This window comes from Cariama cristata, unplaced genomic scaffold, assembly GCF_000690535.1.
Source record: "Cariama cristata isolate BGI_N322 unplaced genomic scaffold, ASM69053v1 scaffold19155, whole genome shotgun sequence".
Taxonomy (NCBI): Eukaryota; Metazoa; Chordata; class Aves; order Cariamiformes; family Cariamidae; genus Cariama; species Cariama cristata.
In genome coordinates, this window is record NW_009616024.1 from 16,287 (window position 1) to 23,094 (window position 6,808).

Genomic DNA, 6,808 nt, shown 5'->3' on the forward strand with positions numbered 1-6,808 from the left:
GTGCTCTGCTCACCTCGCTCTGCTGCCTTTCAACGCAACTCCAGACACCCTCACTAGTCTTGGCAATATTTAAATCTGTTTCATTTGAAAATATAATGTTAATTCAAGTGCACTTACTTCTTTTGTTTTCTCTTCACATACAGCTAAGTACATTCAAGTGTTTTTATATATTAAAAACAATGGTGCACACCTGGTAAAAGGCCAGGTTTTATGCAGTTTTTTTCTTGGTAATGCTCTGTACTTCTGCCCATGTAGTTAATCGTCACATTCATTATTTATTAGGTTCTAAGTACCTGCAGGAAAATATTCCTTATCCTATGATTCATTTTTGTACATCTTACACATTAATGACTATATACTGAAAACAAATTTCAGAAACATTCAGAAAAATCTTTTCTTTCCTCTTTTTACGTTATTTTAGTATATTAAGTTCAGTTCATTAGCTCTTTTAATACAACTTACAATAATTTTTTAAAAATTCATTATGTGATATTAGCATTGATTTCAGACAGAAAAAGAAAATCATTAGGAATTAGGAATTTGGAAATAAATCTACATCTGAATAAGTAACATATTCAGTAGGATGGACTGCTCATAGGCAGGTCAATATCAACATATTTCCCAAGTAAATTTTCAGAAGTTATCCCTTGAAGACATATGTATTAAAAGCATTAAATCTTTACAACCTTCCTTCTTTGAAATCTGTTGCACCATGAGTATACCCATCAAATCAAGAAAAATACTTGGAAAGTAAACTCTGTTCCAAGGAGTCTGAATATCCAATCTTTATGATGTTTAAATGTTAATATAATTTGAACAGTTTTTAATCTGTTAAGCAAATAGATTTTTGATCTATTTCAGCAAAATACTGAAAAATATTTTTACTGCTGGAAATACATCCTATGATGTAGAAAAATACATCAGATAATTTATGAGGAATTTAGGTTATAATGCAACATATTACACTAAGGTTATTAACATCATTCACTGCTTTGAGTCCACATACTTGTTAATGAAACTTGTAGACACTAAAGAAATCACAAACAACTTTTCAAGATAGTTTTGTAAAGCTAGGTGAATATCAGTCTTGTAAGATGCTGTCCTCTCTCAGACATCTGGTGTAATGTTTTTTTAGGATGATTCAAAAAAATATCCTTAATTTTGATGAAACACATAGGCCCACACTTCCTTTTGGCTTGAACTGGTTAATGAAGTCTATACACTAACAGTATTTCCTCATCTAAATGATGCAGTGCGTGAATTGGGTGATTGTTTTGAGCAGATGTACTTACTGCAGGAGCTGCTGGACTAGCTGTCTGGATTGCCCTTAGATTTCTAACAACTTTTTTGCTCATCTTAGGTGAAGAAGCCCACATGCATGAGTTCTATAGTCCATGTGCACATATTTCATACTATAATTGCCTAAGAAGACCCAAGAGATGAATGATCTTAGTTCTGCAACCAGATGCTGCACATGCCTAAGTGCAACCTTATTCCCAGTTGTAATCTCATTAAGTTAGGAGTCTGTTATTCATGTGCTTGAAGGTCTGCAGGTCCAGGAACTATGTAAAAATGGAAGAAAATTATTTCATAGCATTAACAAAAAGTAATGATGTGGGAGTGAATGTACTGCACGCACATGGATAAGTTTTCCTCGCCCAGGCTTGGTCAATTAAAGAAAGACTGAATCCTAAATATGCCAAAGATAAGTGAGCAAGAGATACACCTCCAGACTTTATTTCCAGTAATAGGTATTACTACCGTTTTCTGTGCTCATTTTTTTCAAAGCCACCATCCTGTGAAAATTGTGATAAAGCTGACAAAATCAGAACAATATGCCAAATCGCTGGCTATTATCTGATCTTTTATGCACATAATGTCTTGAACACTTAGAAAGATATTTTCTGTAAGTATTTCCTAGATTCTCACAGGGCTATTTAGAATTTTTTCAAGTAATCCCAGTGAAGCCAAGCCTGCTGAAATGCAAACAGAATGACTGTGCAGAAATCCTCTTCTTTCCTGGAGTCTCAAGTTGAAATAGCAGATGGCAGTCAAGACTTGGGAAAGATGATTTTCTGGAAAGATGTGTTATGTTTGAGAGAGTTTGAAAAACTAGTATTCTATACTACTATACCACTAATATGAAATCAGTATCATAGAGCAAGAGTAGCTTGCCTGTGTCTACCTCATGCACAAAAAGAGGTGCCCAGCAGAAAGAGAGGAAGATCAGACTTCTGCTGGTTCACACGCAGCAGCCTGTATAGATGGGATGTATTAAAGTGCAATGAAGCAAATGTGAGGATCTTGGGAAAAGGTATGCCTTCATTCATTCTACTTCATTTTTTTTGTAAGATAAAATCTTCAGTTTTTAGTTCCTTGGAGGTGGAAAAGACTGCCAAAATTCCCTGGGTACCTCTCAAAAATCCATTTGAATTTAGATTAGATATAGGACATCTTTATTGCTGCTTTGAGGTAAGAAAGAAAGAAAGAAAAAAGAACGGAAGGAAGGAAGGAAGGAAGGAAGAAAAAAGGAAGAAAAAAGGAAGAAAGGAAGAAAGAAAAAAGGAAGAAAGAAAGAAAGAAAAAAAAAAGGAAGAAAGGAAGAAAGAAAGAAAGAAAGAAGGAAAGAACTGATCAAAACTAGTTAAATAACAATGCAACAAAAATTAGTATCATAAAATCATAGAATCGTTTAGGTCAGAAAGGACCTTTAAGATCATCGAGTCCAACCATAAACCTAGCGTGGCCAAACCCACCACTAAACCATGTCCCTAAGTACATCTACACTTTTTAAAGCCCTCAGGGGATGGTGCCCCAGCCCCTTCCCTGGGCAGCCTGTTCCAATGCTTGACAACCTTTCTAGTGAAGAAATTCTTCCTAATATCCAATCTAAACCTCCCCTGGAACAACTGGAGGCCATTTTCTCTTGTCCTATCTCTGGTTGCTTGGGAGAAGAGACCGAAAAGTATCACCTTTTCATTTTTCTTTGAGATTAACACAGATTCATTTCTACATTTATCTGGAAGAGAAGGTATTGGCTTGAATTTGTATCCTAGATTGGATTAAATAAATCTTCTTCAATATTTATTTTAAGAAATGTGTATTTAATATCAGATAGGTTTTTTTTAAAAAAAAAAAAAAACAAAACAAAAACCAACCCATCCTACAACTATAATATGGTTAAAAGGATTGTAAATGGTGGTGAAATTTAAGCAGCTGTAGGCAGCTCTGTAATTAATACATGAAAATTAGCAAAATTATCAGCTCTCATGCACCTCTCTGGAAGATGCTCATGTGCAAAGTTTAATGGAACATAAAGTTAGGAGCACATTAGATTCATAGAATTGTTTAGGTTGGGAAAGACCTTCAAGATCATCAATTCCAACCTTTAAACTAGCACAGCCAAGTCCACCACTAAACCATGTCCCTGAGCACCACATCTACACATCTTTTATATACCTCCAGAGATGGTGACTCTACCACTTCCCGGGGCAGCCTGTTCCAATGCTTGACAACCCTGTTGGTGAAGAAATTCTTCCTAATATCCAGTCTAAGCCTCCTCTGGCACAACTTGGGGCCATTTTCTCTTGCCCTGTCACTTGTTACTTGGGAGAAGAGACCAACACTTTCTGAATAGGAAGAAGGATTGAAATGCTTCAGTGAAACACGCCCCCCTAGAGCTGAAGTACAAGTAACATGGGAAAGAAGTGAAAAACAATCAAAGTTCCCTGGCAATCTCCATCATGCTTAAACCATGCCTTACAGACTGGGCTTGGCCTTTTTCCAGTGCTACTTTGGAGCGTGACAGGTTCAAAGACAGTGTTGTCAGGAATTATAGTGTGTATTCATGTGACTCCCTCTCCTTTTAAGTCAGAGTCTACATAATTTTTTTCAATTACCTTCCAACCACATATTGAACAATATTGACGTATGTTTTTGTAACATCCTCCTTAATAATTAATTTCCTAGTCTCCACATTCGTTTCAGAGGGGATCTTCTCTACCATGGAGCCAAACTTTTTCTGCACAAAGCAATCACATTAATAAAAATTCTGACCTGCCAGCTGTCCAGACCTCATCAATCTGCCAGCAATGAATCTTCTCAACAAGTCATACCATGCAAATCTGACTAACAATATTACAAGCATAAAGAGCAAAGAGAAAGGTCTGCTTATGTCAAAGTGCAATTTCTCTTTGGTGTAAAAAGTCAAGAGCACATACAAAACATATCAGAAGATAAATCAGAAGCTGTGTACATCAACTATACTAAAGAAGATTTGAGTCTGTTCCATTCATAAAAACATTTTAGATCAAAAATAGCAATAATAAACAAAGGTAGAAAAGTTTGAAACTGTTGACACTTTCGTCTCCTGTAACAAAATGATGTTCCAGTCTTGGGCCACCCACATATAGGAAGGAGCATCTTTATTTTCCTAAAGATAGAAAAAAAGAGAAAGATGTCTTAAGCTAACTGCCTGAAAACAAAACTTTAAGTGTCAAAATCACTGACTAATAGAAGCTCTTCCTGCTATCATTTTTCATAGTGTTTATACAGTTCTTCTCCATTTCATGCCTCAGTTTAGCAGCTACAGGGAAGCACTCCAAAACAATATAGCAGTCTGTTTTGAAGTCCTGCAAACCAGCTGTCGAGCAGAGTTTGCCAAGCCAGTACCATTTCTCTGTGTCCATTGCTCTAGTATTGCACTGCAATTCAAAACAAGCCAGAGATGTCTTTAGTGGTTACGAACGCAGCCATCAAAATGAGACAAGACTGTATGTCTCTGCAGCAATGCCTGCAGACAGACTGGGAGATCTCTGGTGGGTATCCCCCCCCTCTGCAGCAGCAAAGCACTGAAGATTCAGCCTTCAGGAGATGAGGAACAGCAACGAACGGAGCCGTTCGGATGGCTTGGATGGAAATGTGAGCTGAAGCTGATACACCTTTTTACAAAGCTCCTGTCAGAGGTACTCTCGTGCTGTCTTCCTTCACTGTGTAAGATCTGCCTTTTGAAGCCACTACAATGTAAAAGGAGTGGAGGAGGAGGTTGTAGTATACTTTTCCTGCTGTCTTTGTCCTCACAGCATGTTGGAGGAGAGATCCCGTTTGACATTTGTCTTTTCTGACATCATGTAGTCTCAAGTTGTGCTGCCAAAGGGCTTCGTCTCGGTTTCCTTGATGGGGCAGCCAGGCATCTGTGAGGAGGTGTGCTGCTTCCAGCCATGCAGCACACACAGGGGGACACCAGAAGAAGGGCTTCTCTGTAGGGGCATTTTGGTGGCCGTGTTATTTCTGGCTCCACATCTGCCTAAATGAGTGTGTGATGAAAGGAGGATTTCCCCCCAGTTTGGCAGCTCCTCCTGGCTCGCAGGGGTCACCAGTGCCACACTGTTACGGCAGCACTAGTATCAGTGTGGCCATGGTGGTATAAGGGAAGAGGCTGAGCACCTCTGCAGCACACCATCAGTAAGCATCTCATTGTAATACTGGGACTGACCCAGATTGCCTTTATCGGCAGATCTTGGACGTATAACACCACTTTCCCAACCCATTTGGAGATGTTAATAGTGCATAAGGCCAGCTGGCAAGGTGTGGTCACATCACTGAACAGGCAAATAAATAATTTTATAAATATAGGAATTTTTGCCAGATGCTTGCTACTGCAGTGTCTGTGTGTCCCTTACGGAAAGGGACATAGCATTTAAAAAATATTTTTATAGATTTACATATATATCTTTGAAATACATTTATAATTCCAGTATATAGGTCCTAACTTCAAAAGGAGGCAAGAACAACCAAAAAATTATCAGTATATATCTGTAACTAATTTTTGTTATCAGGGATTATTTTAAATGATGGGAGAAGAGACTTAGAAGTTGAGTATTTCTCTAAGGAGCTATATCACCTTCTAACAATAGAGTTAAAAGAATAGCGCTAGTGGATGCTGATATTGTTTTTAATTTCCTTCTTTCAAAATAGAATTTAAATATTTTTGTGCACTCAGTAATGTAATGCACATGCATCCCTTTCAGTTTCCTCTTACTGACACAAGATACATATTCTTTATTTTCATGCAATTAGTACTGGCATTGCTCTATGCTGGATCCGATTAAGCATTTTTAGGATTTTTTTTTCTTTGAAAAATAGTAATTCAATGAAATTAACAAGAAAGAGGCGGTGGAAAATTCCGTTCTGATGAAGTCAGGATATTTAGCTTGTCATGATTCACACAGAAGCACAATTCTGAAATATCAGTTTCCTGCAGGACAGAAACTTCATTTTACAGCTTGCACCCAGTTACGTTTGAGGAAGATCTTTCTAATTTCTATTCCTTCCCTTTTAGGAGCTGTGATTTAGTTCGTGAAAAACAGGCTTATTCTTGGTTTCTACCTGATTAGTAATTGTTATTTTGAATAATCAGATAAAAGGCTTAAATTACAGTATTTGCTTTGTTTTACTGTTTTAAGGAAAGGTTTTTTCCTGCCATAATGCAAAAGCTGTTAATTTCTCATTAAAAATTTACTGAGCAGCCTCAGACTATTCAATGTAATATATGCTATGCAATATACGCTGGGTACCACCATTTATCCTACAGTTACGTGTAGAAAAATACCAGCAGTGTTGCAATAATTAGAAATTAAACCTTGAACAGTTTAAGGGGTAAATTTACAAGAAACTTTAGGAATATAATTGTAACTTTAGTCCCAGAAGTTCAATAAGTAAAGGCTCAAAATCTCTGCCTAACTTTGAAGGCTTTGTGTTCCCTAACTTAATGTCCCGTAGCTATTAGAGCTTTGCTGCTTGGCATGCA